The following is a 26,685-nucleotide window of genomic DNA, read 5'->3' as shown; positions in this document are numbered from 1 at the left end:
CTGTGAGCAGCTGTCTGCAAATAAATAAATGTTTACATTTGACTTTGAAAGCTTGATGTCGTCCCCCAACTCAGAACCAAATTGTTTGCCTTACTAGTTAAATGGGAGCTTTTCTGTTTGTTTGTTTGTTTGTTTGTTTGTGACAGGGGCTCGCTATGTAGACTAGCAACTTAACAGCAAGCCTCCTGCCTCTGCCCCAAGTACTGAGATACGTGTACACCCTCATGTCCAGCCAGTTATGTTTGTCAAGTCAAAAGGCCCAAATACAAGTTTCTAGAACTCTGGTGACCCCCAGGACGTTGTCCTAGGTACCCTTCACACACTGCTGAGGGGACCAACCAACCCGCGGCCACGGTTCTCCACACACAGCCTCATCTTCTATATCGAGTGCCAGATCCCTATGTCCAAATGCCCCCGAGATTCTTCTGTGTGAAGAGTCTTAAGTGAGATACCTCAAACGCAGCTGGCTCAAGCCTGAACAGAGCACTGGACGGTCTAAGACTGGCTCTCCAGTGTTTTCTGTCTCAGCATGATGTCACCTAGCGAGGGGCTATCCTTCCAGTCACTCCCAGCCTCCATTTCCTTCAAATGTCAGCATGTGAGAAATCAACAAATTGCTAAGTCCCAGCACTCAGGAGGCAGAGACAGGAGGATCCCTTTGAGTTCCAGGACAACAGCTAGAGCTACATAATGAGACTGTGTCCCCCCACCCCACCCCCAAAAAAGGAAAGGAAGGAAGGAAAGAAGGAAGGAGGGAATCACTAAATTTGATCAGTTCTATGCAGACACTTCCCCACTTTGACCCTTCTCGCTGTGGCAGCTTTAGAGATCCATCTCCCGAAGCCCCCAGGCAGAGAAGAACCATCTAGTCCTCACTCCAGTTTCTTCATAAGGTGGGAGGCTCGGGGGAGCCATTCCGTTCCCTGTCTGTGTCTTTAAGCCCGTTTCTTCCCAACTCAGCCCAGCTCCTTACACCTGCCGCCGTCATCCCAAGTTACTAGGAACCTCTGGGTTGCCTGGGTGCTCATCCCTTAGTACAGTGGTAGAAGTGGCTTCAGTGCTAACTTGAGCACGCTTGTCTCTTTCTGGAGAGCTCGAGCTGGGCCCCTCGCAGCTCTTGGGATGAAGCCTGCATTCTTAGGCGCCTGGCCTCGGGTTGGGAATAAAGGCACTTGTGTGAGCCTTGACCCTGGGGCCCACAGAAAGGGAGGAGATAATCAACTCTACCAAGTTGACCATCTGACCTCCACATGTGTGCTACGGCACAGCTGCCCACACATACAAATCTCTCTCACACACAACACACAGACACAGACACATTTTCAAAAGGCTTTGTCTGGACCGGGCTGGCCTCAGGTCTCACTCTCTCTTCCTATACCTTTCCCCCTCCACCCACCCAGCACTCCATGTCCAAAAACAACAACCTGCTTCACTTCCCTAAACACATTTTTGGCATTTGCCAATCTGTCCTGCATTTCCCTGATCATGGTCTTATCCCACTGCCGTGCATTTGTCTGCTCTCTCTCCACTCCTCAGGTCACCTGTTCCCCTACTGTCCCGTCAGTACCTGCTGTACATGGGGTACTCAGGATTTGCTGATTAATTATCCAGGGTCCACAACCAGATGACTGACAGATAATTTAGTATATACCAGAACCCTGGCAATGGTTGCTCTGGGAAAGACGGGTAAGAGGAGCTAGTGAGGCAGAACTCTGGAACTGGAGGGACCAGAAAGAACAAGAGCTTTCTTATCCTCTCTGTATTTCCTTTCCTGTCTTTTCTCCCCATCTCCTTGCCTCAGGAGCATTTGCTAAAGACCAATGCTGGCTGAACACCTCCTTTCCTGGCTCTGGTGAGAAGTGAACTCTTTGAGGAAGTTCAAGTGTTTTGAAGGCAGAAAGAAGTGGTGTGTGCAAAGGAGGGCCCTGTCTCTAGAACCTTCAAGGGCAGTGGGAAGCTGAAGCCTGTGTCACGGAGGACTCTGGTCCCTGCAGAATGACTGAATGATAGCTATGCGGAGCCTGACCCCAACAGAGAGGATGTACCACCTCAGATCTTCCCCCTTCCCCTTTCCCTCCTTCTCTTCTTTCCTTTCTGAGACAGGGTCTCATTTGTCCCAGGTTAGCCTCAAACTCAGTATGCAGTGGAGGATGACTGAATTTCTGATCTTCCTCCTCCTTCCTCTGAGTACTGAGGTTGCAGGCCCCAGTTGACTCAATGCTGGAATGGAACCCAGGGTTTCATGCTGCTAGGTAAGCACGTTACCGACTGAGCCGCATCTGCAGACAAGAAATCTATCCAGACTTTTCTCTTGTTCTTTCTGTGCTGGAGATGAGGCCCAGGACTTCCCCGCACTAGACAAATGCTCTCCCCTGAGCAAGCCCCGCACTTCCTCCTCTGAGCTCAAGAAGCACTTGCATCTGGATAACAGGCATCTGTGGGTATCGGAGCGTCCCCCAGGTTTTTGTGCTACTTTGTGAAGGGAAGCTCCCTTGAGCCAAATTTCTGCTCACTTTGAGGGATAGGGGCTTGAAGTCAGCTTTAACAGAAAATGTTATGTCTTGTTATAAAATGTGTTATATAGCTTGATAGATCTTGTACAGTCTGATTAGCAGTATAAGAAACACACGTGCCTCATTTTGCATGGCTTGACTTGGTTACAATGAGAGCTTTGCAAGTATCCCTCAGATTAAGCCAGAAAACCAGTCATTCCCACCGAGACTGTTCATTCCCTAAGCTAGGAAGCTCGTTGCTGGGTGAACACACAGAGAGGCAGCCTTCACCCATCCTTCCAGGCATTCTGACCAAAAAGAGGAGAGAACAGCCTCCCTAGAGTGCAAGGGCTCCTAGTCACAAATACAAAACTGGTGACCCACCCATTCTTTCACTGACACCAGAACAGGGCCTAGAGCTCTTAACATCCCATAATGTGTGGACTGGTGAATGGAATGTGTTCCCAAGGGACACCATGGGTTGGGGTGCACTTGTCCTAGAGGTACCATGGGGGAAAAAGCAAAAGGAATACCGTGGATCATTCAGGTTTAGAATGACTTTGCATATACAACCCCTTGGCAAAGTTGTGCAAATGTGTGTGTGGCTTGTGTTATAATACGTTTGTTCTTAAGAGGCATGGTATTTTTATATTGCTTAGGAGTGCCCTGAACTTCTGGGTTGAAGTGACCCTTCTGCTTCAGCCTCTGGAGAAGTGAGGACTACGGGTGTAGGCCACAGCTCCTAGCTCATATTTCATGCTTTTAGAGATAGGGTCTTGCTCTGTTGCTCAGGTCAACTTTAAACTCCTGTCTGTCCTGTTAAGATGAACTTTCTCATCTTAAGTCTGTTGTTCTCCCTTTAATTTATTCTTCCTGGTTGAAGTCACCATTTACCCGTGGGACCTTGGACAAGTTACTTTCTGAGCACTGTAGCCTTCACTTCAGGATGGGAGCAACAACAAAATGATTCCTGCTTGTCCTGAAGAGATAATGACCAGTAAGTGCCCAGCACAGGCCAACACCTAGCAAGTGCTCATTAAATAGGAGTGGCCTTATTATTGTACTTACAATAATAATTCTCATCTTATTCCTGGAAGAGACAAAGCCCTTTCTAACTCGTTCCTCCCTTGGCAGCCAACAGTGCCTCTAAAATGCCAGTGTTCTGCAAGGTACAGTCTGGGACAGCTCATTATCCATGGTTACTTCCCTCCCGTTCTCACTGAACAAGCTCGTCCAGTTTTCAGCCCGCCTCCTTCCCATGTGACCTCATTACCGCCTCACAAAGGGCATTCCAGGGCTCAAGTGAGCTCTGGACTTATGGCTGGTCTCGGTTCTTCCGGCATCTATCCCCTCCTCCTCCTGGGCGTGAGCGTTTTGCAAGCCATTCTGCACTATCTCCTGTTTCCCATGCCTCTCCTCCCCCCAGCTCTGCTGTAATAATCTTTCGGTTGTCTGATTCCACACTCAGACCTTCACCCAGGCCTTGGATAGGTAACTTCACTGCCTGCTACAATTTTGCCTTTGTAATCAGGAGCGCTGGCCAGACATCAAAGGCGCCCTTCTCCCTACTTCCTCTCTCCAGATTTTATAATCATCCTCACCAGTGCAACCTCCATTACCTGAACTTAGAACCACCTGACTTTTATCTCGGCGGCAGGACACACCAGCATCATAAAATAAAGCTCCTGCTGCCTGGTGGTTGGGAAAGCAGACCAGCCTGGTAGTTTGGCTCCTGGCTCCTGGCTGCCAGCACTGCTTTTCAGACCTCCAGGTTTGCTCACCTGGCCCTCTCTTGAAAGAGGCTGTGCTCACCTGCTGCAAATTAGATCCTACCAGCGATCGTTTGGACATAGAAACAGAGACCTGTTTCTCGTTCCCACATTAATCTGTCTCTGGGACGGCAACGTTTCCTAATGAATGAAGTTAAGATGCTGGGGAATTGTCAAGAAGAGCTTCTCTTTGATAACTTTTCTTTTATGGAGAAAATGTGTTTTAACTTCATTATGTTATTTTATTTTGAGACAGGGTCTCACATGGCCTAGCGTGGCCTCAGACTCATTATGTAGTTGAGGCTGGCCTTTGGAGGATCCTTGTGTACCTACTTTCCAACTGCTGGGATGGCCTGCCTGGCCACTGTGCAACTTTTTAAGCTACAGAAGATCATGTGGGTGGGGAGAGAGAAGCTCCCTGTGGGCCAGGGATGCTGGTGAGCAAGAGAGCAGAAGAGCAGATGCGCTGGAATGGACTAGAAAAGTGGAGAGTCTGAGGGGGAAGGTCCAGTTCAAAGGAAGTCCAGTTTGGGGTTTTGCCCGTCACAGGCCTGATGTTTGGTGAAAGAAAGAAAAACACCGTGGCTGGAGAGATGGCTCAGTGGTTAAGAGCACTGGCTGCTCTTCCGTAAGACCTGGACTGGATTCCTAGCACCCACACCCAGTGGCTCACAACTGCCCGTAACTACAGTTCTGGGGAATCTGACCCTCTTCTGGCCTCCATGGGCACCAAGTACGCATGTCAGTGCACACACATACCCATAGGCAAAACACCCACACCCAAAATTAACAAAGTAATGTTTTCAGTGAAGGAATAAAGGATACAGTTTATAAAAGAGATACAACTGGCCAAATGTCTAGCCCGCATTGTGCCTATGTGAGATCTTCAAATTTGCTTTCAGCTTGGCGTGGCCTAAGTACCTGGGAGGGTAGAGTGGGAGCATGGCCTGGCCCTGGGCAATAAGGCAAGATCCTGCCTTTAAAACAAACAAACAAACAAAAACAGACTTGCTTTTCCACAGAAGAGAAAAATGGACCTCTAGTTAGAGGAGGTTGAGTTCTAGACTGAGCCCCTGCCCTGTCTGCATCACCATGCCTCCAGGAATGCCAGCCACAGTGTGGAGCAACATGAGCCAGCCTGCCTCATTTCCTTGTGAGCACACAGCCCCTCACAGAGCCGCAGTGCAGGCAGCTGGGCCAGAAGGCTTCAGAGTCTCTATTTCTAAGCTTCTCTGCTTGGCAAGCCAGAGCGTGGGTCTATCTGCGTTTTTTTTTCCTGTGAGCCTTTGTACTCTGCCTCCTGGCCTCGCCCTCCTTCTTCTTGTTAGGATTTAACATCATCCTTTTTTTTTTCAAGGCAGGGTTTCTCTGTAGAGCCCTGTCCTGGAACTGGCTCTGTAGACCAGGCTGGCCTCGAACTCACAGATCTGCCAACCTCTGCCTCCCAATGCTGGCATTAAGGGCGTATGCCACCACCTCTCAGCTTGGCTCTAGTCACAATAAAGACAGACTCGGTGCAGAGATGCTTTTTGGGTGAATAGTCCTTGTTAGTTTGGGATGAGAAAGGTGTGTCCTGAAATTAGACATCACAGAAGCTCAGACAATGGTCCTTCTGCTGGGCTCCTGGCTCCCTCGCTCCCTCACCCCACAGGACAGATGTCATTCTTCCATTTGATAATTTACCTGTCGCAGTCTCAGACTGTGCCAAAGCTCCATGGTGTAACTAGACCTCTTGACATGAAAACAGTCTCCGTGGGGTTTTCCTTCCTCATACTCTGCCTGGCCTCTAGTGTGGAAGATTCAGAAGCAGAAGAAACAAGAGAAGGTTGCTTGGGGTTGTTTCTGAAACACCTCCATGTCAGCGAAGAGAGTGTGGCAGTGCCAGGCAGAGGGGGAAAGCCCTCGGCCGCTGCTCCACGTGCAGACCTTTTCTGCCGTTACTTAGTCACACACCCACAGTGATGTTGCCATCACTGATGACTGCTGTGTGACAGCCGTCCAGGGAGACTGCAATGCAGCTTCCACGGCTGGAGCACAGCCCGTTCTGGTGTTCCTTGTAAAGCCGATGGAAACAAAGCTCCTGTGCGGACAGACAGAGGTGTAACACATGCAGACTAACACTGATGATAAAACACAGTGCTCCTGGCTCGTGTATTTACTATACATGCTCTTGCTCTCTCCTCTCTCTTCCCCCTCTCTCTCCTCTCTTTTTAATCACTATTTTAACACCTTCAAATTGCAGGAAGTTTGCTGTAAAACTATGCCAGGTTACCCTGGCAGCAGCTTGCTACGTTTTATTTTTGACCTTGTCTTCTGAGCGAGTGCATCAAGGAGCCATGCTGAGAAGGGCAGGGTAGTGCAAGCCTGCAGTCCCAGCACTCAGGAGGAATGCCACAAGTTGGAGATGAGCCCAGCCCACACAGTGACTTTCAGGCCAGTGAGGGCTGCTGCACAGTGAGACTCTGTTTCAAAAAGATCCCCAGTCATATGCTAGTTCTTTAAAAAAGGAAAAACCCAGAAAGACGCCACGCAAGTGCAGATTCACCTATAACTGGTATCCCTACAGAAATCCTGCCAAAACCCCCACACAAGGGGCTGGCGACGTAGCTCAGGTGGCACAGTTCATGCCTAGTAAACACAAAGTCTTAAGTTTGGTTCCTAGTATCGTATAAAGTGAAGCGTGGTGAAAGATGCCTGTAATCCCAGGATTTGGGGAGGCAGAGGCAAGAGCATCAATTCAGTCAGTCTTGGCTTCATAGAGTTCAAGGCAACCTGGGTGGTGGCAAGGCCTTGTTTCAAAACAACAAAAAAAGAGTTCCTCAAACAACTCCCCTCCAATGCCATATATACATCCTGGGTGTGGTAGTACTCCAGGAGACAAAGGCAAGAAAATCAAGAGTTCAAGGGCAGCCTCAGCTACATAGTGATCTTGAGAAAAGCTTGTGTTACAGGAGACCCTGTTGGAAAACACAAATCAACACAACACTGAGATGTGCACACACACAGAGTGAGAGAAGAGGAGGAAGAGGAGGAAGAGGAGGGGAAGGAGGAGGAGGAGGAGGAAGAGAATCAACCTCAAGGGAATGGCCTCTATCTACGTAGGTAGTGTAAGTGAAATCTAATGTGGGCACAAGACAAAACTTCCTATCATCTTTCTCAGAATACCTCTGTTAGGAGTGACTTCCAGGCACTGGGGCACTAGGAAGCTACTCACAGAGTTATGGTTAAAGAAGAGGGACCCCATCAGGAATCAGTGGCTACATCAAGAATCCCAAAGGCTGAGAAATAATACTAAATTTGAAGTTCATAAAGATTAAAATCTTAAAAGATGTTGGACACTTGGGGACAGAGACAAGAGGATGGTTAGGTTCAAGAGGCTGGTCTGGGCTTCAGAGTAAGACTCTCTCTCTCTCTTTCTCTCTCTCTCTCTCTCTCTCTCTCTCGCCACACACACCCTAGGCATGTGATTTGGGTGCCTATCCTCCACCAGGTAACACACTCAAAACTCAACCTCCAAGGATGCCAGGAAGTCCTACAGATCAGGGGCTCTAGCACATAGACAGCACCACTGAGATCTGTGGGTCTATCTACCCTAATCCCAAGAGGCCCTTTGTGGAGAAGCCTAGGTCTAGTCTGGCAGAAAACCTAATCCTCTCATTTGCAAGACAAGAGTTCTGGAAGTTTTGCCAGGAGCCCTTCTGAGGCAGGGCCTTACCTCTTCCCACAGCGAGTTAACTAATTGTCCTTAACCCAATAAACTATTTACAAACAGCTTTGGCATGATCTGCCTTATGCTTTCACTGTTTCTTATTTGGCTAAACTCATGTCCAAGATGGTAGGAACTTAGAATGCAATGCAATCAGGTGACATTTGCTTCCAAGTCATCATTAGAGTTAAGACTTTGGGTACATGGTGATGGCACATGAATTTAATACCAGCACTCAGGAGGCAGAGGCAGGTGGGTGGATCTTGTAAGCTCAAGGCCAGCCTGGACTACTGAGTTGAGTTCTAGGACAGCCATGGCTACACAGAGAAACCCTGCCTCAAAAAACCAACCCCCACCTCCCCTCCAAAAAATGTAAAGACTTTTGGTAAGTGCCTTTAGTCCCAGCACTCAGAATGTTGCAGGAACCCTGTTCTTTTGAGGTTGTAGTTCTCCTAGTCCAGATAGCCATTCTGAGCAACACTAGTTAAAGTGAGGACTCCCTCTTTCCCAGCAGGGCCTCTTGCTCTCTGCCTGACTTCCACCTGGAGAGTGTCTTTAGACACAGATGCCCCTAACTGCATTTGACATATGGCCTCTGACACAGCTCCCTGCCAGCTCTCCCCTCCCCAAATCCTATATGATAATTCAGAACTGTGTTTCTATTCATATGATAGGATCGTGCTGTTTAATGCAAATCAAGCATCCTTAAAGTGCCTGGTTCCAACCAATTCTGTACACCTATTCTTGAACCCTCCACCCACTCCCCAAGGGGTATATAACCTTTGCTCTTTGGAAGTAAAGTTGAACTAGCTCCCTGTAGTGGTTCCCGGGGTGTGAGAGCCCTCCCTGTACAGTGCTCACTGGCCACTCCAGGCACACCACTCCCCATCTCATGCCCCTCCTGACTTTGTGGGCTGCTGGGAGACAGCCCTCAGGCAGGAGGAGAACCAACACAGGAGGCAGAGGCAGCGCAGAAAAGGCAGATCTCTGGGAGTTCCAGAATAGCCAGGGTTACACAGAGAAATCCTAACTCAAAACAAGCAAACAAAAAGAAGAAAGGAGAGAAGGAAGGAAGGAAGGAAAGAAGGAAGGAAGAGAAAGAAAGAAAGAAAGAAAGAAAGAAAGAAAGAAAGAAAGAAAGAAAGAAAGAAAGAAAGAAAGAAAGAAAAAGAAAGAAAGAAAGAAAAAAAGGAATGAACTGCAAGGAAACCTGAGTATCTCTTTAACTGTGCCAGAGGCTCATCTGAAGTGCCAGAGCATCCGGTCAACACTGCTTCAGTGCAAGCATGGGAAAGGGCTTGACTTCAACTGGTCAACATCACAGGCTCTCACACACCTGCCAACCCCGGTCCATGCCCCTGTCTTTCACAGCTGGCTTGCTTGGTGGCTGAAAAGCCCCACAAGAGCAGATACTCTCTCCACATGGGCCAGGTCTCAACTTAAGTCTTCTCAGCCTGGGCTTTAAATGCCACATGGTGAATGGGGCTGGGTGAAGCCCTGCGGTTCGCTTGGTTGATCTCAGTCCCTGGCTCCTGGGCAGTAACATGGATTACATTTACATTCAAAATGGAAAAATGGTGAGGGACGGGCCTGTGCCTCGATAGAAACAATAGATGGAACTCGGGGCGGTTGCACTTACAAATTACAGCAGGAGGAAATGGACACAATTATTCAAGCCACCAGCCAACTCAAGATGCTCAGTTGTACCCTCAGAAGCTATTGGGGGGCTGACGCCAGGCCAAAGAGGCTGCTGTTCACAAAAGGCAACAGCCAGGAGAGGCTTGTGTTGGAGACAGCCCAAAGGCTCCAGCAACGACTGCTGACAGCCTTTGACCACAGCTCTGATTCCTTGTCCGTGGGGTGGCCCTGGGGGAAGGGGCCTGCCTTGGAGGGACTGTTTAATGATTTGCCAGCAAAGAACAAGGCAAACAGACTGCTGGCAGCTGCACGGATGCAACAGGAGAGTAGATGTTTTATTCCCACCCACCGTACAACCTTCCAGGCAGGGAAGAGGGAAAAAGCGAGGTGGCGTTGGGAAAGCCTGCGGTGTGGATGCCACCTGGGGCTCTGCGTTTCACTGGGGCTCTGTGCGTGATGCCAGGATACCACAGCATTTGTACCAGCTAGGAGGCCCGTCTTCTGAATATTTCAGCAGTGTCTAATAGCATCTCTTTAGCTCCAAGGAACTAAAAAATATACATAAGCCATTTTTGTTCATTTATCAATCCCTAATAGTATGTGTGTGCATGCCCATGCGCACAGAAGCCAGAGCTGTTGAATCTTACCTGTAATGCCAGTTCCAGAGGAGCTGACCTCTTTCTGGCCTCCCCAGGCCCTGACGTGCACGTGGTACAGAGATGCTTACCCATATACAGAAAATTAAAGTAAATCTCTTTTTAAAAATTTTTTTAAAAAGTATACATTTGTTATATACTAAATTCCTTTTCTTTTTCTTCCCAAGGATCTTTACCTAACTCCTTTACAGATCAGGAGACAAATAGCACCTCTGCTATGTCCTGTGAGCCAAAGACTCCACAATCTTACACTGCTTTTTGCCCTCAACTCCTCAAAACAAGGTCTTTCTCTACCCCTCTGATCAGCTCTTAGCTCCTAGATTTAAGCACTTTCTCACTTATTCCCCTAGAGCCATCTATTTAAAATTCTTAGAGGACAGAAGGCATTGGATCTCCTGGATCTGGAGTTACAGGCCATTACAAACCACTTGGATGGACGCTGGAAATTGAACTTGTGTCTTTAGAAAGAACAGTACATGCTCTTAACCATGGTGCCACTTGCCTAGCCCCTATTAAAAATTCCTAAGTGACTATTAGTATTAATCAGCGTTCCACTGTGGCCCCTCCTTTGTCCACTTCCTCTATGAGAGTGCCGGATTATAGTAGGTGTTCAATAAAATCTTAGTCATGTTCTCCTTCCTGCAAAGTACATCTTGAGCTCCTTAAAGTCTGAGGCCAGGTCTCGGTCACTGCTTGAATAATGCGAAGCCCAAGCAGGTGTTAGCAGAAATTCGTGCTGTCGTGTTTTAACAAACAAATGACAGACATTTGGTAAATGCCTTTCCATTGGATCAGGAAATGACTGTTTTCAGATTCCGACTTTCTCTTCAGAAACTTTTGGCAACATTCCACACTGGAGCCTGGCCTTGACCTCTTCCTCAGTGCTGCGATACAAGCGCATGCCTCACAGCTAGCTCTACAAACTCCTTATACACTCAAAGTTGCTTTACAGATTTTGGACCTCATAAAAAAGAGAGAGGTCTCGCCCTTCCTTCCTTTTACCCAGCATGCCTAAGCCTCCTCTATTACTCTAAGGAAGACTCACCTTTTCCAGGAAAAACCTTCCTTCTAATGACCTACACTTTCTCAGTGTGGGGAGCCAAGAAAAATTCAAAAAAGTCATGTCATCATGTCCCCTATCACCACCAAAGGAATGGCTCTACTTACTAGAGACAAAGGTCACTTATATGTCTACTAAGCCCAGTATATGCAAGCAAGGCCTTAAAGACACATGTAAATAGCACAGGGAATGTAAGTTCACAGAGCATTACACATTGAGATTAGAGGCGTGTTGATTGCATGCATAGACTGATATGTTCTCTCTATGTGGCTCTGGAAGCACTTGCTTGTCATTTGGGACCCTGAAGAGAATCTCTAGAGTTGACAGGAAGCTATCTTGGGGGAGAAGTCATTTAGAGACTTTTAATTGAAGAAAACATCCTTTAATGTTGCCCAAAAGAAGCTCTTGCTCCCCACGGGGACTGTCTTTAGCTTTAGTTGGGTGAGTGTTTCCGGTGAACTTCAGTCTCTACCAAGATTTTCTGACAACCAGGCCCAGTGTGCATGAAGAAATTCTGGAAATGTTTAGAGTCAATTCAGTCCCATTACTATTCTGCATTTTTTTTCCCTGAGTGAATCTTTTTGCTAACCTCTGAGAGATTAATTAATTTCCTTCTTTATCAGAAAAGTTGATATAATATTTGAGGCCCTATTGTTCTTTGTTTCAGCTTCTCAAGGGCCTGATCAGCTTCCATCCTGCCCAGCAGGCTAACCTACCTCACACCAAAGGCACAAGTATGTGCAAATATTCCAAACATCCCATGACTTGTTCTTCGTGGACTATGAGCTCTTTGTTATTTCCTAATTGCTCAAACCTCTTTTTTTTTTTTGGCTAGGCAGAGATAGTTAAGGAATACTGAAGAGAGAATCAAGTGCTGATAAGTGGAAGACTCCTTTCAGTTATCAAGTTGGCCCTGAACAGAAGTTCCTGTTGACATCGGTCAGGAGACTCAGAGAAACGCCATGGGCACACTGAGTAGGCAGAGTCAGGGAGGGGAGCCAAATTCCTAGGTTGGAGAGTTCACAGGCGATCAATACAGCACTTTTGATCTGCACAGTTATTAAGGTATAAAGCACCACTACCCTTTGTCCTTTTCATTTTTCACTCTGCTAATGGAACTCTTTACCCCAAATTAAGATTATTACTTAGCTTTGATGTTGCCTTTACATTTGCAAAGTACTTTATAATCCTTCATTATCTATTTTATTCTCATTTCATTAGCATCACCTACTTCAAAAAGCAGGTATCTCAAGACTGAAGAGATGATGGGTGCTGAGCTTGTGACCTGAGCCCTGGCCATAGACAGCACAGACTCAAGCTAATGCAGACTTGGTAGATCACAGGAGGAAGCATGGAGTAAAAGAGCCAAAATCTTTACAGGAGTTTTCTATGAAGGGGAGGGAGGGAGACCCAAAGGTCAACTACTCTCCAATGATTTGATAAAAGCCTGCACATTCTTGATTTGTCGGCCATAAAACCGAGAGTTCTCACTAGTGCAAGTTTAAAGTGTGGCAGTTGAATACATCTTAATAGGGAGAGAGGCCTCTTGACTGTTTGCCTCCATGAACAGGGCTGAGAAAAAAGTGTCTGAACATAATGGTGTCTGTTGTTTCTCAAGAAAGGAATCAACATTAATAAAGCAGAGAAGTTTCCGGGGCTTGACACACAGAGAAACCCTGTCTCAGAATAAATAAATGAATATATAAATAAATAAAGCAGAGAAGTGTCCCTTGACTCTGAGCCTGCACACTGTCTTGATTCTCCTCACTGCCTGGCACTCTCCTCTGACTGCCATTCATTTGTTTTGTTTTCCTCTTTCTTCTCTTCTCCCTTTGCCTCTCATTAAAGCACATGCACATTTCCTAAGAGTATATTCTCTCAGCTCTAGGCTCTGTCTTCTGGAGCTCCTACACACTCTAGAATTTTCAGATGATCCCTAAATCTGGTCTCTAGGGTCAAACTGGCCTGTACTTCCATAGGCCCACTAGACATTATTTCTTTAATTGTGCCCCCAAACTCAAATAATGTGGAACCTAAATATCACCTTCTCCCAGCATGCCACCCTAAATCAATAACTTTTATTTTTTTTGTTTTTGAGTCAGGGTTTCTCTGTGGAGCCCTGGACTCATGCTGTAGGCCAAAGCTAGTCTCAACTCAGAGCTCCACCTGCCTCTGCCTCCCTGAGTGCTGGGATCACAGGCGTGCATGGCCATGCCTGGCTCAATAACTCTTACCTGACTTATCTTTGTTATTGTCACTACCCTTTCCCTAGAGCTGCAGGCTGAGAACCCCAGAGTTACTATCAAGCCTTCCTGTATCTAATCACTTGTCTTGGAAAATTAACCTGTCCCTAGAGTCAGAGGCATTAAAGCAGACTTTTCATTCTGAATGTCTCTGTGATTCACTGTAAGAACAGTCTTCCTAAACAAAATATTAACCATATCACTGTTCTGTTCAATAACACTTTTTTTTCTGCTTTATAGCCTTCATATCTCACACAGTGCAGTGTCCTAACATAAAATGTAAGCTTTATTAAAAGCTTGAGCTTTTGGTCTCCCAAGAGTGTGTTTGCTTGAATTTCACACTAAACACTTTCTATTTGTTTGTTAGTTTGTTTTTGAGACAGGGTTTCTCTGTGTAGCCTTGCTGTCCTGCTTTGTAGACCAGGCTGGCCTCAAACTCACAGGGATTCACCTGCCTCAGCCTCCCTGAGTTCTGGGATTACAGGCACGCACCACCATGTCTGGCTCTACACATTTTTTTTTTTTTTTTAGATTTATTTATTACATATACAGTGTTCTGCCTGCATGACAGAAGAGGGCACCAGAACTCATTATAGATAGTTGTGAGCCACCATGTGGTTGCTGGGAATTGAACTTAGGACCTCTAGAAGAGGAGCTGGTGCTCTTAACCTCTGAGTCATCTCTCTAGGCCCCAGCCAAACACTTTTTAAAGTAGCAAACAACTGAGTGAGAAGCTAAATGGGTCTGGAATTAAATCTAGTCCTATTTCAGCCAACAGGAATTGTCCAGATCTTGTTCCTACTTAAGATACAGTAAGTTGGTTATTGGGTGAGCCAAAGAAATCCACTTACATACTTTTATCTTTACTATTTTACTTACTTTGTATGTTAAGGCCAAAGTCAATGTTGGGTATCTTCTTGGTTACTCACCACCTTATTTTTTGGGATAACATCTCTCACTGGAGCTAGACTGGTCAGTGAGCTCCAAAATCTTTTCTCTCAACACCCACTTCACCTCCCAGTGTGGGGGTTCTAGATGCACGCCCGATGCATCTGGCTTTTCACCTGGGTGCTGGGATCCACCATCAGGTTCTTACGTTTGTGGGGAAAGTCACTTTCCCAACTGAGCTAGCTCCCCAGCTCCATTTGAATACATTAAAAATTATTTTTAGATTTACTTGTGTATGAGTGTTTTGCTTGCATATATGTATGTGTACCGTGTGTGCCTGGTACCCATGGAGGTCAGCAGAGGGCATCAGATCCCCTGGAACCTGAGTTTGGATGGTTGTGAACAACTTTGTGGGTTTGGGGAACTGAACCCAGTTCTCTAGAAGAACATCAGGGGCTCTTAACCACTGAGCCATCTTTCCAGCAACTCTCCCCGGGTTGAATACATTTAAATGAGAGCATATCTGTCACAAAAATGGGCAGAACAGATTGCAAGCCACCTATATTAGGAATCAGCCTCTATTGGGCTGACAGTGACTCCACCCATGCAGAAAGGATATCCCAACAGCCATGTAGTTCATGGCTTCTGATGGCAGTTCAGCTAAGAGATAAGTGTACCTTCCTCCAGCTTTCTTCCAATACTTTCCTCTTGGCCCAGTTAACAAGGGGATAATTATATGACATCAGCCATCATGGGGTGGCGGGAACATAAGGCGGCCTCATAGTACCATATAATGTGGCACCAAGTTTCTGAATCACCAGCCACAGGTGCCCCGCCCCCCCCCCCCATCCCTGCTTCATAAAAGCCGCCTTATCTACTGTTTCTGTTGACACAGTGACTGTGCTAAGGGCACTTTCCTTTGCTCTTCTTAGTGTTTGCTCTCTGTCCGGGTGGGAACCCCTCTGCAGGAGCCTGTAAATGGATTCTTATGGTGCAAGGGTGGCACCAGGCACCAGGCCATGCTTCTTTCTTCAGGCAGGCTGACCTCGGAGACAGCAGCATATCTGATTGCTAAGCCAACACCAACCTAGGATACTTCCCAAGCTGAGTCCCCCTTCCTAGGCAAACAACTAACACCTGCCTGTCACCAAGCCAATACTAAGCCTGGGCATTATCAGACCTGGGACTGGAGCTGCCTTCCTCCCCAAAACAGCAGCCTCTATACCTCCCCTCAAACCCTCTGAAGTAGGAGGATCAATGGCACCCAGTGTCACTTGTCAAGATACAGCGAATCCCTTGATGGACCACCGAGCATGGACAGATGGACAGTCCACTGTGGATGCGTCATAATGGTCCTGAAACATGGCCTTTTATAAAGCTGGCAACCATTTGATGAGCAACTACTTTCTTTTTAAAATTGTGCTGGTTGCACTTGGGAACCACAGTATCCTTGAGGCTAGAACACTTATGACATACACAAGGCCAAGGGTGATGCAAAAGGGCACTTTATCAAGTACTACACTCTGGGGTATAGCCAATAGGCCCTGTGAGGTTATGAGGGCTTTCAAATAGCTCTTACAGAGGACAGGGTTTGGATAGGAAGAAAATAGCAGCATTTTAAAAATAAATGGGGGTCTGCTCTACTGACACCTTTCAAACAATTGGGTTTTTTGTTTGTTTGTTTTTTGCTTTTTTTTTAGAACCTCTTAGGGGACTGGAGAGATGGCTCAGCAATTAAGAGTACTGATTGCCCTTCCAAAGGATCTGGGTTCAATTCCCAACACCCACATAGCAGCTCACAACTGTCTGTAACTCCAAGATCTGACACCCTCAAACATACATTCAGGCAAAACACCAATGCACATAAAATAGAAATAAATAACTTTACCAGATAAGCTAGGGTCAGATGGAAGAGGAGGAGGACCTCCCCTATCCGTGGACTTGGAGAGGGGCATAGGAGGAGATGAGAGAGGAAGGGTGGGATTGGGAAGGGAGGAGGAAGGGGGTTACAGCTGGGATACAAAGTTAATAAATTGTAATTAATATAAAAAATAAAAATTAAAAAAAGAACTTTTTAGCCTTAGCCTTGAGATGAAACAAAGCGCTAGGCCAGGGAAAGGTGGCTTTGTAATGTGTTTTTCACAAGTCTTTCTTTGAAAGAAAAACAGATCTGAAGGAATCCTAGCTAGACCACTGAGGTAGCTTAGTAAGTAAAGTCATTTGCCATGAAGGCCAGAGAATCTGAGCCTGGTCCCCAGAACCCCCAAGTGGAAGGAGAGAACTGACTCCCGAAAGCCCTGACTTCCACACACTTGCCAGTGTACATCGTACATGCACATCTGCACGCACGCACACACACATATGCACACACACATACACACACAGTAGTAATAGTAAGAATAAATTCCGTAAAAGAGAATTTGGAAAGCTGACAGGGATAGGCCCTATGAAGGCTACCTGAATGTGACGAGTCAGAGTCTGAATGTGCAGAGAGTGAGAAATCTTGGAACACTTCGTCCTAAATGGGATGTCTTCATCAAATCCCTCTCCCTGAGGCTCAAGGGTCTAAGCAGAAGAGGAGGCAGAAAGATTCTAAGGACCAGAGGTGATGCATGACTCCAAGGGAACAGTGTCTTCTAGACACAACATGGCTAACACACAAATGAACTCAAATGGTGGCAGCTTGCACAGTTGCTGCACAGGTTCAAGCTAGATGGGGTCCCCGCTCAGAGAGGAGGAAGTAGATGTGGGCTCCAACCCCTAATGAAGAAGCTATCTATAATGGACAACTGTTTGCTAGGGAAATAGTAGTTTTCTCCAATGGAGTCTCACTGAGAAAATCAACCAGGGCAGGCAGGCCCCATACTTAGTAACTTGCCAACACAAGATGAAGTAAATGCTATTTTTGTAGACCTTTTGTTTCACGTTGCTTTATTTGGGCATTTTTTTAAATCCTATTGGTCTTTGGCTTGTATATTTTTGTTTCCAATTTTGTGGGGTTTACACAAAACCCCCCAGTGTGTGTGTTTCTTGGTTTCTTTTTAACTTTTTTAAAAAAGAGAAAGAGAGAGGGCACGAAATTGGGTAGGTGTGGAGGTGGGAAAGATTTTAGAAGAGCAGGGGGAGGAGGTAGAAAAAAAAAGTCAAGAGTTTGTTTTCCCTCCTATGAGGAAAAAGACTAGCCCTAAACTTCTGAACAAGAGGTGCTTACTATTAAAACAGTACCGCGTTGGTGCTGTGGCTTATGCCTGTAATTCTAGCACTCTGGATGCTGAGACGGGAAGAGTGATCATGAGTTTGGCAATACAATGGGTTCAAGGCTAGCCTGGGTACATATAGCAAAATTCTGTCCCAAACAAATACCCCCTCCTCTTAAAAAAAAAAAAAAGAAACTGAATATTGTAGCACCTTAATTTTACTCCGAAGATAAAATGAATAGTGGAATGAAGAAAAACTGGCAGTAGAAAAACCAGCTGTCCCAAGAATCCAGACTGGTCCATCAGGGCTTGACCTATGGCAGCGGCAGCTGTAAAGCGTGAATCAAAGAAGTTATGGAGGAAGTGCTGAAAGTATTTGCTGACAGACTGGACTCAGGGACGACGGAGTGAGAGGAGTTGAACGTTCTAAACCTGAGAACTGGTGTGTGTGTGTGTGTGTGTGTGTGTGTGTGTGTGTGTGTGTACTCACTCCAATAGCTCATAAACTAAAGTTAAAATGATGCAGAGAAGATTAGCATGGTCTATGCGCAAAAATGACATGCAAATTCGTGAATGTTCCTTATTTTTAAAACAAATAAAAGATGTTCATTAACAAAAGGGGGGAAGTGGAAGAGGAAGATAACTGTGAACAGGGAAAATCTAAGTGAGTCATGAAGCTACTGAAAGATGACATTTAAACCTGGTAGGCAGTTGGAAATGAGAGTGGGAGTTTGAACCAGGGCTCGATTCACGCTTGCAATGCAAGGACTCAGCGTGAAGCATGAGGATTGTGAGTTGGAGGTCAGCCTGGGGTACCTGGCATACAGAGTGAGTTCTAGGCTGACCTGAACTGCACAGTAATGTGCTATCTCAGCAGCAGCAACAAAGAATTTGAATGTGAGGTCCAAGAATTCGAGGCTTGGAGGTACAAGCCTGCAAAACCACTGTATCTTTAGACCTGGCAATAGAATGGAACATTTTACTGCTAAGATTAATATATGAAAATGTTCAGAAGGAAAAAACAAAAAAAACAAAAAAACGCCAGAAGGGGAGCTTGTGGCTGTTTCTTGGTTCATCTGAGCTGGTTTCACCAGAGTAAGAGAGGGATGGTGCTGTGTTGGTGGCTTAAACCAGCTTGATTTTTCTTTTTTTTTTTTCTTTTAAATTTAATGCAGTTATTATTGTCGTTGTTACGTGAGAGAGAACACACATACCATGGTGCTCATATCCTGTGCTCACACAGAATAACTGTGTGGCATCCGTTCTCTCCCTCTCCCTTCAGTTAGGTTCGGGGGCTAGGATCAGTGTATGAGACTTATAATACTGAGATCAAGGGCCTTTACCCTCTCACTGGCCCCAGCTACTTGTTTATTTTGAATCAGGGTCTCACCAAGCAGCTCAGGCTATCCCAGAACTCTGTGTGGACCGGATGACCTTGAACTTCCAAGTTCTGGGATTATAGGTATGTGCCACCATGCCCAGGATCCAGCTGGTTTTAATATAACCTAATGTACACAACTAAGGGATTCACTAGCTCAGGAAAGTGGAACAAAGGACAATGGAAACTCCTGAAGACATGCAAACTGAAGGTAACACAGAAACTAAGCAAGAGTGCTGGATTTATCACCCCTGTGCCACTTCTGTGGTCCAGCTAATAATTTTTTTTTCCTAAAGCAAGCTCCTACCTGCTGCCTGCTGTTTCAAAATTAGTAAGGCATTTAATGTCTGGTGGTAGTAGGTAGGCAACTGACCTAGCCTCAGGGACCTGACCATTAGGCTGCAATTTATCTCTGCAGGCAGGACAAAAATTCCCCATAACCCAGTAGTCATTTATGAAACATTAAAGCCAATCTTCACTTACACTTTGGCTGGCTGTTCTGGCCACGTGTTGACAGCTGAAACTGTTAATGTCACAATGACTATAAATAAGGTAGGAAGTGGCCTAGAGCAGTGTTCTCAACACACAGTCTCTAGGCCAGCAGCACCAACACCACCTGGGAATTTTTTAGAAGAGCAAAGTTTCAGGGCTTACATCAGACACGCTGGGTCAGAAGTCCTTGAGGGAGGGTTGAGTGTGTGCATTTTGCACGGTAAACTTGTATAACAATGACTGGAGGAATGAAACAATTCCTCGTAATTTCTCTACTATACACAGAAGAAAAGCAAACAGGGTGGGGAGACAGAATTCAAGACTGGTCACGTCTCGAGAGGCAGATTGCGTGTTCATGAAGGACGTTAGGGGATTCCTCTATTACCTCCTCATTGCACTGAGGTTGTACGTGACCTCAGAATTAACCAGCACGTTGGGCTGAGCCTGTAAGATGGCATGCCTCCGTGCGTCCTCACACAAGTATGCATGAAGTCTGCATTTTTATGATTCTGCTACATAAATAGGACCTAACAACCTCTCTCCCGTCTTCTGTGAACAAATAACAATGCTGAGCAAACTTGATTTGTTTGCTTTAGTGCCTGTACTCTTCTAAAGGGACGGGTTTCTTTAAAGATCCATTTACCACTTTTTCCATGAAGTCGGGGAGATATTAGTCGTCTCAGAGGAAAGGAAGTTCACGCTGGCTCCTCCTCAAGTCAGTGAGCTGGAGACCAGCCCTCGGTGAACGCTGAGCCTGCACATGCCCTCCCCACTGTCTGAGCGTTTGAGCACACACATGTGCATGAGTGCACGCACGTCCACCGAGCACACACACATGCGCGGGCGCGCGCACACACTCACACACGAATTCATGCACACTCACGAACAGGCTGTGGGCTGAGCACTAATGACACCGTCAGCAGCTCTGCTTTCTTTTCACCCCGGTTCCCCAAAGTCATCTTCAGAATCAGCACAGAAAATCCAGACGGAGAGAAAAAGACAAACCTCAAATCCAAAATAAATAAGATGACCCAGGAATCTGAGCAACATGCAAAATAAACAGCTGAACTAGAAGGAGTGGGCTCAGGCGGTCCAGGTCTCGAGGCAGCCTGTGCCTTGCCTTTCTCGGGGGAGAACGTCCCCTAGCTGTCATTTTCTTGTAATTGAGGAAGGCAAAATGCTGAAATACTGTTTCAAAGAGGAAGGGTCTAGCTGCTTACACTTGAGTTTGCTAGAAGGGGCAAACCCTGGATCTTTGATGCTCAGCTTGAATGATACTGAGGTGGGATTTTTATTACACGTTACTTAAAGCCTGTGGCCTTGGGCTATGCACATAGCTGTGCTGGCAGGGTGCTAACATGCAGAATGGCCTGGGCTGAATTCCCCAGCACCGAATAAACCAGACACGGTGGTTCGTGCCTAAAATCCTAGAACTTGGGATGTGGAGGAAGATCAGAGTTCAAGATCATCCTTGGCTACATAGACAGTTGGAGGCCTAGGCTGGAGATGCTCAAAACAACAACAAAACTATGGTCTAATCTAAATTCTGCTACTTGGCTTTATCAAATAAACTGTTTCTTCCAACATTAGCATTTACACTTAAACATTTTCAAAAATATTAATCAGAAAAGGGTTTTACACATTGGGCATGGTGGTTCACACCAACAGTCCCAGTATTTGAGACATAGGCAGGAGGACTGCCTTGAGTTTAAGGCTAGCCTGGGCAACATAGTGTGCTCCAGGTTGGCCTAGGGTACAGAGAGAGACTGTCTAAAAATGAAGAGATGAGGCAGGGGCCAGCTTGTCTTTGGTAACCAAGGTGCTTTGGTAAGCTGCGGTTGGTTTTCCTGTGCCATTTTTAGGGTCCAGGGTGCTCAGTGGACAAACGGGTCTCAGACCTCTTATCACTATGAAACTGTAGCCCATTCTCTCAAGGCTGAGACAAGCTGAGGGGCTGCTTGAGGCAGCTGAGTTGATGGGGCAGCTCTGTTCACCTGTACCGCATACCCTGGGCGTGGTGGGCCACGCCTGAGATCCCATCGCTGTGAAGGTGGAGGGCACAGGACCAGGAGCGAAAGGTCATTCTCAGTCTGGACTATGGGAGACCTGGTCTCAAGAAACAAACACACCACTCACAAGTTTAATGATTCCAGTTAGGTGCCTAAAACAATTGCTCAGCGACTTTCATTAGAAAAAGGAAGGAAGTGAAAGAGAAACATGAGAGAAGCTACTTTTTTTTTTTAAACACCCTCAAAAATATTTTACTTTTCCCAGAATGGAAAGGGGTTTTCCCCCATGGGCACTGTGTGCATTGCTGCTCTCTGTGTGCTCCGGTAAAACCCACTGTACAGCTTGTTTGGCACTTACTATAAACTCGGACAGCTTATCTCCCCTATAGATCTAGTATTATCTTAAGGTCTCAGTCAGCAAGCACCTTCAGGGCAGCAATGTTTGTTATCTTTGGCTCCTGGCATGGTGGGGGGCTCCATAGTGCAGCATTATTCCCTAAACTAGGGTCTGGGAATATTGAGCAACTGTATAATTGGAGACAATTGAATACTCTCGAGGACCAAACTCAGAATCAAAGGAACAGAATGAAATGGTGAAGGGTGAGGTTCCAAAGTTTGCAGACATGAGGGTGGATGGGAAATTTGAGTGAAAAATGAAATCTCTAGCTTCTTCCCTGCTGTTTATTCCTGGTCCCACTCCCCACATTCTTCCTTCCCAGCACCAGCCAGGTGCAAAAAAAAAAAAAAAAAAAAAAAAAAAAAGTTATTGCTCCAGTGCGTAAAGCTTGAAAGTCAGTCATTTGGAGAAGGTTCCATTATATGTTCCTGCATGTCCTGGGTCTTGGTGCTGTGCACAGAATACCACGGCTGCAATGCCATGGTGGAGGCCAATCTGGATGCCTGGCTCCTGAGCAAGAGAGATGAAAGGCTTCTTCTAATGTAATAAAGGACGGCCTCTCGGTGCCGTTTGAACTGTTTACAGACTGAGTTAACGATTACAGGCAGTGTGTATCTTGGCCAGGTGCCTGAAATTCTTACCCACCCGTCAGATATTATCAAAGAGCCCTTCCATGCCTGGCTGGAGTCCTTCCAAAGCACCTCACAGGGATGCCGACACAAAAGGAGTGTTCAGAATCTCTCTCTCTCTCCATCTCACTCTCTCCCTCCCACCTACCCACCCTTTCTCCCTTCCTCCTTCTTCCCTTCGACTCCCCTCCCTTTCCTTCCTTCCCTCTCTCCTGGACCAGAGCAAAACAGTAAAAACTCAGGCTTGAATTAGATGCTGAAGACACTGAATATTCAGGACTGCTTTGGACAGAGAAGAGGGTAAAGGTCAGTTCTGGAGCTAGGAGGCTCAGATTGCTTTTCAAGCAGTTTAGGAGGAACAGGTAAGAAGAGTCTTTGCCACTGGCAGCCAGAGGATGGTAGGATAGAGAACCAAAAACCTTGACATGAAAAAAAAAAAAAATCAGAACTACGTGATATGGCAAACAGTCCCCAAGCAAAAGACCTGGAGGAACTGACCACATATGGCACACTGGACAGCGAATGCAAAGGGCAATGTACAAACTGTAAGAAAGTGCAGCGCAGCTCAGCTACCTATAACCCTAGCACTGTGGAGATGAGGCGGCATGACTGCTGCAGGTTCATAGCCGGCCGGGGCTACACAGTAGCATACCTGGGCTACACAGGCAAGATCCCAGCTCAAAAAACAAAGCGAGCCCGATGCGGCGGTGCATGTTCATAATCGCAGCCTTTGGAAGGTGGAGGTAGGTGGAGGCTAGGACACAGGAAGACCTTGTCTCAAAACAAAAATAAATAAAATTAAGGCGAGAACTAAGATGCCTTTTATTGAGACGAATCACAAGAGACTGGATGGCATGTGTCTGGAAGAATTATCAGAATGCTTTTTGGAAGTACACACTGGGTACAAATCACGTAATCAAGAGAGATCACAGAAACCAGCTAGTCTAGGACAGAGAAACAGACCTATCACCAGCCTTGGTGGAGAAGCTTTCTGGGTACCCAGGCACCAAAGAGCACTCCAACCAGAGAGCGCCGAGTCTGCTGATTAGAGGCCTCTATATGGACTCTAAAGGAATACAGAGGATCTTACAACCTACTAAGTACCTATTGGTCTCTGAATACATTTGAAAGGGGAATAAATGACAGCTACTGCATTGAAGACATAGCATCTTAAATTGATATGGATGCAATTAGCTATACACTCACTCCAAAGCTTCTTACCTCAACTATCTCAAAGGGGAGAATCTGCTTTCTCAATCTAAGGAGAAATTACATGATTAAAAAAAATTCCATACATGGACTCATGTCAAAAACATAACTCATCACCAAGCCACGTTGGAAGAAACTCCAGGGGCCAAGGGTGCAGCTCGATGGTAGGCATGCATGTTCAGTGCAGCTCAGGCCCTGGGTTCCATTTTTAGCATCAGAGAAAGGAGAGAAATGAAACGCAACGCCTTGTCTTTTTATCTGTGTATGAATGCAACCGTCACTATTAGATTGTGTTTACTTGAACATCCTTTGTGGCTTCAGTGGGATATGGCTGTCTTACCCTCCTGTACTAACTTGTTGGCAACAGGTCTGTTCTGGTGACCTACCCTGTGCAGCAGGAGAAGGACCCTCGTGTTAAGCATGCTCTTTACCTACCTGGAAGAGGAGTTGGATTTGGATTATTGCTTTTTCGCATGGGAGTCTCACAGAGACCACGCTGTCTCTGAACTTTTCGTGCAGCTGAGGATGACCCTGATCCCGAGCGCTGAGACTGCAGGCCGGGGACAGTGTGCCCTGCTTGCCATTACTGTTCCATGAGCTGATTTCATTTTTGAGGCTTGCCATGATTCTTTATGCATTATGCATCACACTGCACTCCACAGACATTCACTGTCACTTTGGCGCTGGGAACTGAACCCAGAGCTTTGTGCATGCTAAACACATGTTCTGTCCCCTAGACACTCAACGTGCATTCACTTGGGCTACAATCCGTGAACAATGCTCTGAATGGAAACAATTGTGCATTGTTGAGGCGCTTCACAGAAGCACTCCCAACATTCTTGGGACTGCTATCTGCTGGAGTACTCTTCCTTCTTGGGCTAAGGTCAGTTTGATGCTCAGAATACAAGAATAAGTCTTGGTTGTACTAAACTTGTGAAAATAATTGAGTTGATGGTAAGCTTGAAAGATTAAACTATGAAACAAAAGTCTGAAAGGAGATCCCAGATAGAATACCTTAGAATCTGGCCCTGTATCATTCTAGAAAATAGCTTCAAAGAAGGATAAGAACACACCTCAAGTCTAAGACAATATCAGAAGGAGCAAAGAAAAGCTGTGCAATGGGTTTTGTACAAATGGTGAGACATCACTTAGAAAGTTACTTGAGAAACAGAAGTCAAGTGATCCAGAATGCACTGTACTTGTGAAATATGCAGAAACAAGATATTCAATAACCTCACTTGGTTGGTGTGTACTTACTCCCCACTGCTTAGAGCCCCTACTTGTGACACAGATTAGTACACAAGAGTTCAAAGAGGCCCAACAAAAAGACAGGACTTGAGCCAACGATCCGCTGGAGACCAGAAGGGAGGGCTTTAAAGGCTAACAACAGAAAGGGCACAGTGTAGCAGCTACTTCTCCACTAACCGGGTCACTCCAGCTGCACTGGCACCACTGTTCAAAGCACCAGCTGTGTCTGTGAACTTCAGGACTATTAGAGGGAAAAACAGCACCTTCATCCTCCCGTCTCTTCTCTCATGGAGGCACAGCAGTCCACCTATGTAGACTTTACCTAGCAAGTAGGGCATGGTGCTGCACAGGCAAGTATCAGGGGAAAAATGGAGCTTCTTATCCATTTTCCATATAATGGGTTTGCTTGGACAGATTGGCAATATATGGAAAGAGATAAGCAGCCCTGATTTCCTTCTGCACAAGACTGCAACCTCGTTCTGCCGTCGGTAACTAGCAAACCCAGCAAACATTAATTAAACAGGATCTTTTGGGGAAAACACTATACGGTGATAGCTTAGCAAAACCCAAAAAGTCCGTGAGGGCAGGCCCTATCTATCCAAAGCCAACAAAAAGAGTATGGTCAATATGAGGCAGTCTGGGGTAACAGTAAGTTTTCTAGCTTTAAACATACACATGTCAGTCACGCCGGAAATGCATTTAAACCTACAGCACAGTGACAGCTCTGAAGCTGTCCCGTTTTGTAAGGACGGGTTATTACTGCATACACTTGAGCTCCTGTCGGTGGTCAGGATTCCCTGCTAATTATTCTCTCATGACAATAAATCAGAAAGCTGTAACACACAAGAGCCTGAAAGATGTTCTTCTGAGACTCTGCAGCATCCCTCACTTTAAACATCTAGTGTTAAACTAAAAAAAAAAAAAGAAATGTGGTTTATCTGACTAAAACTCTGCTCGATGACTTCAGGAACTGATGCACAAACAGCTGAGTGAGCAAACTGCAACAGGGTGACTTTTCATACTTCAGCGTTTCACTAGGAAGCCCCCTATGAAGCGGTCTACCAGCGAAGCAGAGAAAACCACAGGTGTTCCATTTCAGTCTTCTCTGTGGTGTTCTGTATTTTCCAATTTTCTCTGACATCTAAACCATCTGATGGAGAGGAGGAAAGATCTCTTTCTAATGGGAAGACACTTTCTAATGGGAAGACTTCAGAGAAACATCTCCCAGTGAATGACAGTAGCACCACACTGACTTACTTAACAACAAATGACATTTAAAATCACTTACTGTATATACATATATATGTACATATATGTGTATATATATATTTACCAGTAGACACGGATTTTTTTTTTTTTTTTTTTTTAGAGACAGGGTTTCTCTGTGTAGTCTTAGCTGTCTTGGACTTGCTTTGTAGACCAGGCTGGCCTCGAACTCACATTGATCCACCTGCCTCTGCCTCCCTAGTGCTGGGATTAAGGTGTGTGTCACCGTACACTGCTTTTTTTGTTTATATATTTTTCTTTTTTGTTTTGTTTCTTTGGGTCATGGATTCTTAAAAAGCCTGAAAAATTAGAGGATCATGATGTAGGTTAAGTGAGCTATCCCAGAAGCAGAAAGACACAGATGGTATATACTCACTTATAAGTGGATATTAGACATATAATATAGGA

The 26,685-nt window shown here is 45.9% G+C and overlaps 1 protein-coding gene and 1 non-coding gene across 2 annotated transcripts in view; one reads left to right on the top strand and one right to left on the bottom strand.

Annotated features, from left to right (window-relative positions):
• Positions 1-26,685, bottom strand: part of Rnf43 (ring finger protein 43) — a 66,420-nt gene that overhangs the window by 18,804 nt on the left and 20,931 nt on the right. The window lies entirely within an intron of this gene.
• Positions 18,132-18,237, top strand: LOC129686607 (U6 spliceosomal RNA). Its single transcript, XR_008721661.1, has one exon. It is a non-coding gene; the product is annotated as a U6 spliceosomal RNA (small nuclear RNA).

This window comes from Psammomys obesus, unplaced genomic scaffold (genome assembly GCF_907164565.1).
Source record: "Psammomys obesus unplaced genomic scaffold, mPsaObe1.curated_primary_1811, whole genome shotgun sequence".
Lineage (NCBI taxonomy): Eukaryota > Metazoa > Chordata > Mammalia > Rodentia > Muridae > Psammomys > Psammomys obesus.
Note: the sequence above shows the minus strand (reverse complement) of the source record. Positions and strands in the feature narration are given on the sequence as shown.